This window comes from Ovis canadensis, chromosome 14 (genome assembly GCF_042477335.2).
Source record: "Ovis canadensis isolate MfBH-ARS-UI-01 breed Bighorn chromosome 14, ARS-UI_OviCan_v2, whole genome shotgun sequence".
Classification (NCBI taxonomy): Eukaryota; Metazoa; Chordata; class Mammalia; order Artiodactyla; family Bovidae; genus Ovis; species Ovis canadensis.
The window spans coordinates 21185652-21198003 of NC_091258.1; positions in this window are offsets into that span (position 1 = coordinate 21185652).

A 12352-nucleotide genomic window follows, 5' to 3' on the forward strand; every position below is an offset into this window, starting at 1 on the left:
TGAGTCAGAGAAGTGCCTAGAAAAGTAGAATTGCCCTATGACCCAGAAATCCTACTTCTGGGCATCTACCTATAAGGAAAAACAGAGATTCAGAGAGATGTGTGTCCATCTGTGTTCAAAGCAGCATTGTTCCCAGTAGTCAAAAGGTGGAAAGAACCCAAACGTCCATTATCCCCAAATAAATGGATGAACCAAGTGTGGTCTATCCATGCAGTGTAATATTATTCAGCCTTAAAGAGGTAGGAAATTCTGACACATGGTACATCGTGGATGAACCTCGATCATTACTTCTAAATGAAGTAAGCCAAATGCAAATGACAAATACTATATAATCCCCTGATATGAGGGACCTGGAGCAGTCAGATTATTCATAGAAACAGAAAGCAGAATGTGGTCGCTGGGGCTGGTGGGAAGGGGAGGGGAGTTCGTGTTTAATTTGGGAAGTTACACAGTTCTGTACATGGATGGTGGTGATGGTTGTGTCACGAGGACAAACACAACACTGCAGAGCTTTGTGCACGTAACAGGTGGTTAAGATGGAGTACACTATGTGTATTTCACCACAATTTTCTTAGGGAAAGGATGCCTAGTATAGTAGCTGACTGGCTGGGGGGAGGGGGTGTTCAAATCCCAGCCACGCCTCTCTGTGCATTCTTTTGTCCCTCTGGCTTTATTGCTCCTGCTCAGACGCTGTGTGGTAGTGAGGGTCCTCTGCTCTGTGGGAGGCTCCGGGCAGCAGGGGCGGGCGGCAGGCCTTCACCAAGTCACATCATCAAATACGGGCATGGATTTCCTCTGTTATGAGGTCTGTGACCTTGCACAAGCTGCCTCTCTTTTCTGAGCCTGTTTCCTTGTCGGTAGGAACAGGGACAGTCACATGACTGATGATAAAGCATGAGTGTCCTCTGAATGGCCCAGGCGGGAGTGCTTAGCTGAGCAGGCCCTCCGCAGGGGTGAGTTCCTTTTCCGGAGCTCCACGTCAGAAAGAGATGCCTGTGGACAGTGCTGACATGATTCGTGTTGCCCAGGATGGACTCAGGCAGTATATATCCAGGTATTTTAAGTCACGTACTATCCTTTTATATGCCCAGAAGTTCTGGCAGGATATTCACCAAGGTATGAACAACAGGTGATAGGATGGCAGCTAGGAATTTTTTTCCTTAATCTCAGTTCAGGGAGATCTTGAGCAAATATCCTGACACCTCTAAACCTCAGTTTGGTTTTCTCAGATGCAAAATAAGAATGTTTTTTTCTTTTTAATGCTTTATTGTGGGAATGTTCAAGCCTTCACCAAAGAGGAAGAAATAGTCATGAACTCCACTACCCAACGGAGAAGGCAATGGTACCCCACTCCAGTACTCTTGCTTGGAAAATCCCATGGACAGAGGAGCCTGGTAGGCTGCAGTCCACGGGGTCGCTAAGAGTCAGGCACGACTGAGCGACTTCACTTTCCTTTTCACTTCATGCATTGCAGAAGGAAATGGCAACCCACTCCAGTGTTCTTGCCTGGAGAATCCCAGGGACAGAGGAGCCTAGTGGGCTGCCGTCTATGGGGTTGCACAGAGTCGGACACGACTGAAGAGACTTAGAAGCAGTAGCAGCCACTACCCAAGAATCAAGAGATAGCAATACATTGCCAATTTTGTTTCATCTCTGCCTCCCTACCTCTTCTCCTGCTGGTTATTTTAAAGCAAATCCCAAAGAAAGAAACTCTTTAAAAAAAATCATCACAATACCTTTCCGTTCAGTTCAGTCCCTCAGTCCTGTCCGACTCTTTGGGACCCCATGAATCGCAGCACGCCAGGCCTCCCTGTCCATCACCATCTCCTGGAGTTCACTAAGACTCAGGTCCATCGAGTCCGTGATGCCATCCAGCCATCTCATCCTCTGTTGTCCCCTTCTCCTCCTGCCCCCAATCCCTCCTAGCATCAGAGTCTTTTCCAATGAGTCAACTCTTCTCATGAGGTGGCCAAAGTACTGGAGTTTCAGCTTGAGCATCATTCCTTCCAAAGAAATCCCAGGGCTGATCTTCTTCAGAATGGACTGGTTGGATCTCCTTGCAGTCCAAGGGACTCTCAAGAGTCTTCTCCAACACCACAGTTCAAAAGCATCAACTCTTCGGGCTCAGCCTTCTTCACAGTCCAACTCTCACATCCATACATGACCACTGGAAAAACCATAGCCTTGACTAGATGGACCTTAGTCGGCAAAGTAATGTCTCTGCTTTTCAATATGCTATCTAGGTTGGTCATAACTTTTCTTCCAAGGAGTAAGCGTCTTTTAATTTCATGGCTACAATCACCATCTGCAGTGATTTTGGAGCCCCCCAAAATAAAGTCAGCCACTGTTTCCACTGTTTCCCCATCTATTTCCCATGAAGTGATGGGACCGGATGCCATGATCTTCGTTTTCTGAATGTTGAGCTTTAAGCCAACTTTTTCACTCTCCACTTTCACTTTCATCAAGAGGCTTTTTAGTTCCTCTTCACTTTCTGCCATCAGGGTGGTGTCATCTGCATATCTGAGATTATTGATATTTCTCCCGGCAATCTTGATTCCAGCTTGTATTTCTTCCAGTCCAGCGTTTCTCATGATGTACTCTGCATATAAGTTAAATAAGCATTATCACACCTTTTTTTTTTGCTTAATTTTTTGGTCACACCACACAGAATGCAAGACCTTAGTTCCCCAACCAAGACTGGAAGCCACGCTCCCTACAGCAGAAGCTCAGAGTCTTAACCACTGGACCGCCAGGGAAGTCCCTAGGTAATTAAAAAAATTGATTTTTAAAAAAATTTTAGGCGTAGGGACTTTGGTGGTCCAGGTTAGGGCTCCATGCTTCCACTGCAGGGGGCACAAATTCCATCTGTGGTCAGGAACCTGAGATCCCACATGCTGCTTGGTGCAGCCAAAATTTAAAAAAAAAAAATAAGAAAATTAAAAAAAAAATTATCTAATATCTAATCAGTGTATAATCATCCTTGATTGTCCTGTGAATGCTTTTTTAATTTGATTTGCTTGAATCAGGATCCACAAGACCCACACATTACACTTGCTTGGTATATCCATTTCCCCAGAGTTTTAATTGAACAGTTCTGAAATGTCCAGTGGAGGCAAAAGGATTTTACAGTGAGTGTGTGCATGGCCCCCAGATTCAGCCACTGACGTGTTACTGTCCCGTGCTCACCCATCTCCCTGTCTCTCTGTAGTCAGTAGTACTTTTAAGTCTTTTGACCTAAACACTATCCTTGCTCTCATGTTTTTTGCTTGCCATTTATCTGTTGAAGAAATCATACCATTTGTCCTGTAGAATTTCTCATTTGAAGATTAGATGCACTCTGTGCGTAGTGCTTAAAATGTAGTTCAGTTCAGTTCAGTCGCTCAGTCGTGTCCGACTCTTTGCGACCCCATGAATTGCAGCACGCCAGGCCTCCCTGCCCATCACCAACTCCCGGAGTTCACTCAGACTCCCGTCCATCGAGTCAGTGATGCCATCCAGCCATCTCATCCTCTGTCGTCCCCTTCTCCTGCCCCCAATCCCTCCCAGCATCAAAGTCTTTTCCAATGAGTCAACTCTTCGCATGAGGTGGCCAAAGTACTGGAGTTTCAGCTTTAGCATCATTCCTTCCAAAGAAATCCCAGGGCTGATCTCCTTCAGAGGGACTGGTTGGATCTCCTTGCAGTCCAAGGGACTCTCAAGAGTCTTCATTGAACCATGTATACTATCATGTAAGAAACGAAGCGCCAGTCTATGTTCGATACAGGATACAGGATGCTTGGGGCTGGTGCACGGGGATGATCCAGAGAGATGATATGGGGTGGGAGGTGGGAGGGGGATTCAGGATTGGGGGCTCGTATACACCCGTGGTGGATTCATGTCAATGTATGGCAAAACCAATACAGTATTGTAAAGTAAAATAAAGTAAAAATAAAATTAAAAAAAGAAAAAGAGTCTTCTCCAACACCACAGTTCAAAAGCATCAATTCTTTGGGGCTCAGCCTTCTTCACAGTCCAACTCTCACATCCATATATGACCACTGGAAAAACCATAGCCTTGACTAGACGGACCTTAGTCGGCAAAGTAATGTCTCTGCTTTTGAATATACTGTCTAGGTTGGTCATAACTTTTCTTCCAAGGAGTAAGTGTCTTCTAATTTCATGGCTTAATATTCATTACTCATTGTTTTGTTCTTTATCTGTATCTTCTGGTTTTTCCCAATGAAAATATATCCTTTTTGTTAAAAAAAAAAGAGAGAGAGAGTTTTAAAAACGTCCCTGGGCTGCTAGACTTTTCAAAGCTACGTTGGTTTGTAGCCACAGGGGGGTCTGTCTTCACTTGGTTTGCTGGGCTTGCTCCACCCCCTAGGCCCTCAGGAAGGACCACCAGCGCTGGGCAGTGGAAGATGGCAGAATGAGGGAATGTGGAGGTGGGAAATGGAGCCAGAGGGGCTCAAAGGAAAGGCTATGGAGGGGGGAGTCTGGGGTCCAGCAACCTGCATCGCCCCTTCCCCTGGGGTGAGGGCAGTGACACCAGGAGGGAGGCCAGAAGAAACGCTGCAGAGGGTGAAAAGCTGCAGAAATCTCAGGAGAGCGTGGAAGCAACAGCACACATCATTAGGGCGGAGAGGAAGCACACAGCTTGGTTTCGAGGGGCTGGGGCAGATGGGAAAGAGGAAGATGAGCCTCTCCAGGGATCTGACTCCACAAATGTGGACGGACACCAGGCAGGCAGATGAGAAATACACAGGAGCTGGCATCCTCCATGAACAGCTGAGGAAAAGCAGGAGACTGGCGGTAGGGAGCTCTGGGAGGAGGGCTCAGGGGCTCCGACCCGGGATTCTCCCCCATCACCTGAGCAGTCCTGGGTAAGGCTCCCTCCCTTCCCTGAACCTCAGCTTTCCCCACCTGCAAAATAGGGATGAACCAAAAGCCCCCTAGGGCTTTCTTTTGCTCAGGCAAGGCCAGTATCCCATCTCACTGACTGCTTCCTGGGGGTGAAGGAGGGGATCACTGCTGGGATCTGGATGTGTTGGTGACTCCTTTGGCACTTTTTCTTTCAAGAAGGTAAACACCAAGTCCACTGTGTGGATCACAACAAACTGTGGAAAATTCTTAAAGAGATGGGAATTCCAGACCACCTGACCTGCCTCTTGAGAAATCTGTATGCAGGTCAAGAAGGAACAGTTAGAACTGGACAGGGAACAACAGACTGGTTCCAAATAGGAAAAGGAGTACGTCACCCTGCTTATTTAACTTATATGCAGAGTACATCATGAGAAACGCTGGGCTGGAGGAAGCACAAGCTGGAATCAAGATTGCCAAGAGAAATATCAACAACCTCAGATATACAGATGACACCACCCTCATGGCAGAAAGTGAAGAGGAACTAAAAAGCCTCTTGATGAAAGTGAAAATGGAGAGTGAAAAAGTTGGCTTAAAGCTCAACATTCAGAAAACGAAGATCATGGCATCTGGTCCCATCACTTCATGGGAAATAGATGGGGAAACAGTGGAAACAGTGGCTGACTTTATTTTGGGGGGCTCCAAAATCACTGCAGATGGTGATTGTAGCCATGAAATTAAAAAACGCTTACTCCTTGGAAGGAAAGTTATGACCAACCTAGATAGCATATTGAAAAGCAGAGACATTACTTTGCCAACAAAGGTCCATCTAGTCAAGGCTATGACTTTTCCAGTGGTCATGTGTGGATGTGAGAGTTGGACTATAAAGAAAGCTGAGTGCCAAAGCATCAGTTCTCCTGGTGTTGGAGAAGACTCTTGAGAGTGCCTCAAGATGAGAGGATGAGATGGTTGGATGGCATCACCGACTCAATGGACATGTGTTTGGGTGGACTCCGGGAGTTGGTGATGGACAGGGAGGCCTGGTGTGGTGCGATTCATGTGGTCGCAGAGAGTGGGATACGACTGAGTGACTGAACTGAACTGAACTGAAACACCAAGTCCAGGCTCAAAACCGCGAGTCACCAAGTCAAAGTACGAAGTGAGCTCAGGCTGTAGCGTACAGCATCCTGGATTCCATTCCTCACTCTGCCCTTCCTGGCCTGTGATCTGAGGTAGCGTTACACAAAGGACTGGTGATGCCCATCAAGGCTAAAGAAACGGGCCCAGCCGGCTTTTCCTGAACCCAGATCCCAGACTTCTGAAAAGCAGTTAATGCTTGAAGTAGATTTGGCTAATTCACCTCCAAGGAAAACCTGCTGAATATTTTTAGCCAAACCAAACAGAAAAGTGAATAAATATAGAAATAAACCGCTTGCCTGAATCCCTGGCCCACAATCCAGCCACCTGTCAACCACCACCGTTGTGAAACCACAAGGCCAGAGGTCACGCCAGCCAACTTGCATGTGTGGGTCACTGTCATCCACGCTAATGAAATTCATTAGCCGATTGTGAGCTAGGTCCGGTGCTATTCAGGTCTAGGGCCTCTGAAGTTGCCTGATGACACTGGCGCGTGGTGGAGAAGCTCAGACCACAGAGCCTGAATCCAGGCTCCCTAAGTGCCTCGCCCAGAGTTGAGTCACGCCCCACCCAAGGTGCCCCAGTGGGTCCTCCCGAATCACGGCAGCTCCTTGGGAACTGCTCCATGTGAGCTTGAGGACAGGAGGGCAGACTTGTGTTCATGCTCATTCCTGGGAAAACAGGATGAGCAATGCCCTCTGGGGCTGCAGAAGCCGGGAGTGAGGCGGCGTGGCCAGAGCTGGTTAGGGCAGAACGGGGTAGCACTTAACGCGGCCCGCTTTGGGCTTTGTAATGGGTCAAATTGTGCCCCTCCAGAAATGGCCAAGGAGGGATTCCCTGATGGTCCAGTGGTTAGGACTCTGTACTTCCACTGCCAGGGGCCCGGCTTCGATCCCTGACTGGGGAACTAAGATGCCACGTGCCACGCTCACGGCCAAAGAAAAGAAGAAAGAAAGGAAAAAACACATGTCCAAGTCCTGGCCCCCAGTCCCTCCAAATAAAGAGTGTCACTGTATTTGGAAATAGGGTTGTTGCAGATGTAGTGAGTTGGAACGTGGTCAAGCTGGAGTCGAGTGGGCCCCTTATCCGGTAGGACTGTGTCCTTACAAATAAAAAGGGGAAGCTGGGGCACAGGCACACGTAGGGAGGATGCCCTGGCCTTGAAGGCGGAGCTTGGGAAGATGCCCCTGAGTACAAGCCAGAGGTGGCCAGCAAACCCTCGGGAGTGAGACAGGCGCAGAGCAGACTCTCTCCTTGGTCCTCGGACGACAGCAACCCTGCTGAGCCTCCAGAGCTGTGAGAGAGGATGTCTCTGCTGTGCAACCCGCCCAGTTCACGGTGCTCTGTGACAGCACCCTCGGACAGGGGTTTAGGTGGCGACGGGCCAGGATCTTGGGTTGGTGGCCTCCTCTCTGGGAGCCCTGGGGCAGGTTACCTTCCTTCTTTGAGTCTGGGGCCTAGAACCCGAGACTCAGGGGGCCCGTCTGGATAAAGCCCAGCCAGGTCCCCCGGATGCGTTACCTGGACATCTGGAGGTGGTGGGAAACTGGAAGCGGTGCCCACTGAGCTCTGGAGACTGGACTGAGTTGCCCATTTTGGGCCCAGTGCCAGACACACAGCAGAGGCAGCCGGAATCCCATGAGGCACTGAAACAGAATTCCAGAGAGATCAGGACAGAAGACGGAGGAGAGAGGAGGCTTTGTGCAGACCCTGCCCGGCTCCTGTTCCTCCCGGGGCCTGGTTGTTCCGTGCCGGCTGGGTTCTGACGTGTATGTCCTTTCTGAAGACTCTCCTTCCTCAAGGTGTCACAGAACAGTAGGCCAGCTGATCTCTTTGCCTGTCTTTGGAAGTGCTTTGAAACTTGTAAAGTGGGGAACACGTTTTCTCGGCAACAGCCACCTTATTGAACACCTGCTGCGTGCAGGTAAAGAAGCTGTAAGTCCTGCCCTAGGTGGTCCAGGCCAGGGCGGTGCCACAGGGCGGCGTGGGGAGGCAGTGGCAATGCCGTCCTGCCCCCCGCCCCCGCCCAGTTCAGAATGGGACAGGCAGGCCGGCAGGGCTCCAGTGTTTCCCACTGTCGACTAGAAGAGGTTTTGTGAGACGTCAGAGACAGCATTCATCCCCTTCCTTATCTTTTTTCTCTTTTTGAGAAATGTGAGCTAACAGCAAAATTATGAAAAGCATAACTCGGGCTAAAACAGGCAGCGCTGGGAACTCCCTGGCAGTCCAGTGGTTAGAAGTCCAGGCTCTTACTGCCAAGGGCCCGGGTCGAGCAACTACGATCTTGCATACCATGAAGCATGACCCAGAAAAATAAAATAAGCAGGGACTTCCCTGGAGGTCCAGAGACAGGCTCCAGGCTCTCAGTGCCAAGGGCCCGGGCTTGATCCCTGGTCAGGGAACTAGATCCCATCCCACAGGCTGCAACTAAGAATTCACAGGCTGCAACGAAATATCCTGCGTCCTGTAAGATTCTGCACTCTACAGCGAAGATTTGAGTGCCACAACTCAGAGCCGACGCAGACAGATGAGTAAGTAAATAAATATTTAAAACAAATAAAATAGGCAACGTGGCAGGGTGGCTAAGAGAGGGAGGCTAGTACTAAACTGACCAGGTTCAAGTGTGACCTTGGGCAAGTTAATGAACCTCCCTACTCGTCAACTTCCTCATTCATACAATGGAGACAATAAACCCCACTGCAATTTCATGAGGATTAATTTAAAGGAATCAACACAGGCAAAGTGTTTATACTAGTGGCTGGCACATAGTAAGACATATGTAGGTATTTGCTATTGTTAATAAAATAAATGCACAAGGTTGGGGAACACAATGAAAAGAAGTGGTTATTATTTGGGATAAGACGTTTCTTGGGGGACTGTCCAGCTCACAATGACCCACCTGACCATCTTCACCTCTAAGGAGTGGGGGCCAGCATCCATATTCGGACAGCTTAGCTCAGACACTGGCTGGGGTGGGCATCTGGGCCATTTGAGCAACTAAATTCTTCCCTTAGAACTGGACCAAAGAAAGAACTCCCAGTAACTATATATAACATTGTATATGTAATTTTTCAAGTCTCCTATAAATGCGTTATCATATTTTCATAATTTAAAAGATAGATAGAGCTCGTCGATTGTTGATCTCAGCGGATCTCTCGAGGGGTCCCCTTCTGTCAGGCTGAAGTGACACAGCGGAGGAAGTCTGGATGCAGGGTAAGAAGACGCAGAGAGAAGCAGGCACACAGAACCGAGAGAAGGGCCCTGGTTTCTGGCCGTTTCTGAGACCTGCCTACCTTTATGTTCTTAGGGGTCCTGTGAGACACCCTTGATTCCTTCTAAGCCATTTCCACTCTATCTGAAGCTACCCTGGTTGGTTTCTGTTGCAGCAGGGGTCTCGGCGAGCACCCTGCTGCTGCAGCCTGCCCTCGCTCCTTTCTCTGAATCTGTGAGGGTCTGCTCACCAGAGCTGCGAGGAAACGTCCACTCCTCTCCCTTCAGCCCAGGCAGACTGCAGTTTCGGTTCCATGGCTGCCATGAAGTTCAGCTTCGTGGCTGAAGAAAGAAGGAACCAGGAGTTGAGCAACCTGGCTTCCCTACCATGCACTGGGCACTTCTTCCTAAACCTCGCTCTGAGCACTTCACATGCATTGTCTCATTTGCTTGATTGTGGCTCTCAGATTGGATCTCTGTTTCACAGATGAAGAGACTGAGGCTTCTGAGAAGTTAAGAGGTTCGGGTAGTGTCACCCAGCTAACTCAGGGGGACAGCTGGGATCCAGATCCAAAGTTTGTGCTTTCAGCCTCCTTCCCAGCCCTCCTGGAGCCCCTGGATTCCATCCTCCTGTTTCCCTGCTCTGGGATCCTGGACAGACCCTTGATCATGTCTCGGCTCATGAAAGGGGATGTGGCTAGGTTTTGGAAGAGCCACACATACTCCACACATGTTAACACGCCGCCCCCCCCTCCCCGCCCCCCGCCATACTTCCTTTCCTTGCTTCTTAGCAACTGACTCAGAGCGGATGGAGGGGAAAGAAGTGAGGTCACATTTAAATTGGTCAATTTGAGCAGCTCACCGCAAAGGCTGGTGTGGGAGAGAGATGCAATTAATCTGAAAAACACAGTGGTTTTTATTTTTAAAAATATGATCCGTGGCCTTCAAACCTCTGTGCGGCTGTGCCAGGCATCCATTTCCACGCGTCAGCAGCAGCCTGGCATTTCATAAAGTCCCTGTGAATTTTTTAAAAAAATGAATGGCATTTGTCTTTTTTCAAAAGTAAAACAAATCAATACATGTTCCTTGTGAAAAATTTGGGCTTGGGGGGTGGGAAGAGAGCAGAAAGAGGACAACAGTTATTTACCCATAAGTCTTGCAGCTGTGTAATGGATAGATTAGTCAGCCACGAAAGGAACAGACCACAATACGTGCACCAACACGGATGGATCGCCAAAAGTGTTATGGTGCGTCAGAGGTCAGACCCAAAGGAGGATGTATCTTCTGACTCTATTTATATGAACTTCACGAAGGGGTGAAACTATCTATAGTGACAGAAGGCAGATGGGGGGATGTCTAGGCCAGCAAGTGGGTGGCTGGGATCAACAGCAGAGGAGCAGAAGAAGCTTTGTTTGGGTTGTGAGAATGTTCTGTATTGGTGTCTTGATTCGGGTGGTGGTTACCTCGGTGTAGACCTTCATCAACACTTATCAACCTGTTCTTTTAAACAGGTGACTTTTATTTCATGTAAATTGTATTTTGATAATGTTGATTTCAAAAGGCAAAAGAATGACTTATAATCCCAGCCACTGCAGAGATAACTGCTATTAAGGTTTTGGTGTGTGTATGTAAATCAATTAACTGATTGTGTGTAACAAAGATTCAGTTCAGTTCAGTTCAGTCGCTCAGTCGTATCCAACTCTTTGCGACCCATGAATCGCAGCACGCCAGGCCTCCCTGTCCATCACCAACTCCCAGAGTTCACTCAAACTCATGTCCATCGAGTCCGTGATGCCATCCAGCCATCTCATCCTCTGTCGTCCCCTTCTCCTCCTGCCCCCAATCCCTCCCAGCATCAGAGTCTTTTCCAGTGAGTCAACTCTTCGCATGAGGTGGCCAAAGTATTGGAGTTTCAGCTTCAGCATCACTCCTTCCAATGAACACCCAGGACTGATTTCCTTTAGGATGGACTGATTGGATCTCCTTGCAGTCCAAGGGACTCTCAAGAGTCTTCTCCAACACCACAGTTCAAAAGCATCAATTCTTCGGCACTCAGCTTTCTTCACAGTCCAACTCTCACATTCACACATGACCACAGGAAAAACCATAGCCTTGACTAGACAGACCTTTGCTGGCAAAGTAATGTCTCTGCTTTTGAATATGCTATCTAAGTTGGTCATAACTTTCCTTCCAAGGAGTAAGCGTCTTTTAATTTCATGGCTACAATCACCATCTGCAGTGATTTTGGAGCCCCCCAAAATAAAGTCAGCCACTGTTTCCACTGTTTCCCCATCTATTTGCCATGAAGTGATAGGACCAGATGCCATGATCTTCGTTTTCTGAATGTTGAGCTTTAAGCCAACTTTTTCACTCTCCTCTTTCACTTTCATCAAGAGGCTTTTTAGTTCCTCTTCACTTTCTGTCATAAGGGTAATGTCATCTGCATATCTGAGGTTATTGATATTTCTCCCGGCAATCTTGATTCCAGCTTTTCTCATGATGTACTCTGCATAGAAGTTAAATAAGCAAAGTGACAATATACAGCCTTGACGTACTCCTTTTCCTATTTGGAACCAGTCTGTTGTTCCATGTCCAGTTCTAACTGTTGCTTCCTGACCTGCATATAGGTTTCTCAAGAAGCAGGTCAAGTGGTCTGGTATTCCCATCTCTTTCAGAATTTTCCACAGTTTATTGTGATCCACACAGTCAAAGGCTTTGGCATAGTCAATAAAGCAGAAATAGATGTTTTTCTGGAACTCTCTTGCTTTTTCGATGATCCAGCAGATGTTGGTAATTTGATCTCTGGTTCCTCTGCCTTTTCCATACCCAGCTTGAACATCTGGAAGTTCACGGTTCACGTACTGCTGAAGCCTGGCTTGGAGAATTTTGAGCATTACTTTACTGGTGTGTGAGATGAGTGCAATTGTGCGGTAGTTTGAGTACTCTTTGGCATTGCCTTTCTTAAGGATTGGAATGAAAACTGACCTTTTCCAGTCCTGTGGCCACTGCTGAGTTTTCCAAATTTGCTGGCATATTGAGTAACAAAGATTAGTTTTAGATAAATGTTCAATCCTCTGTAATACATTTTTTTTTTTTAAATTAACCTCAGGGACTTCCCTAGCAGTCCAGTGGTTAAGACTTCACCTTCCAATGAATCAGGTAC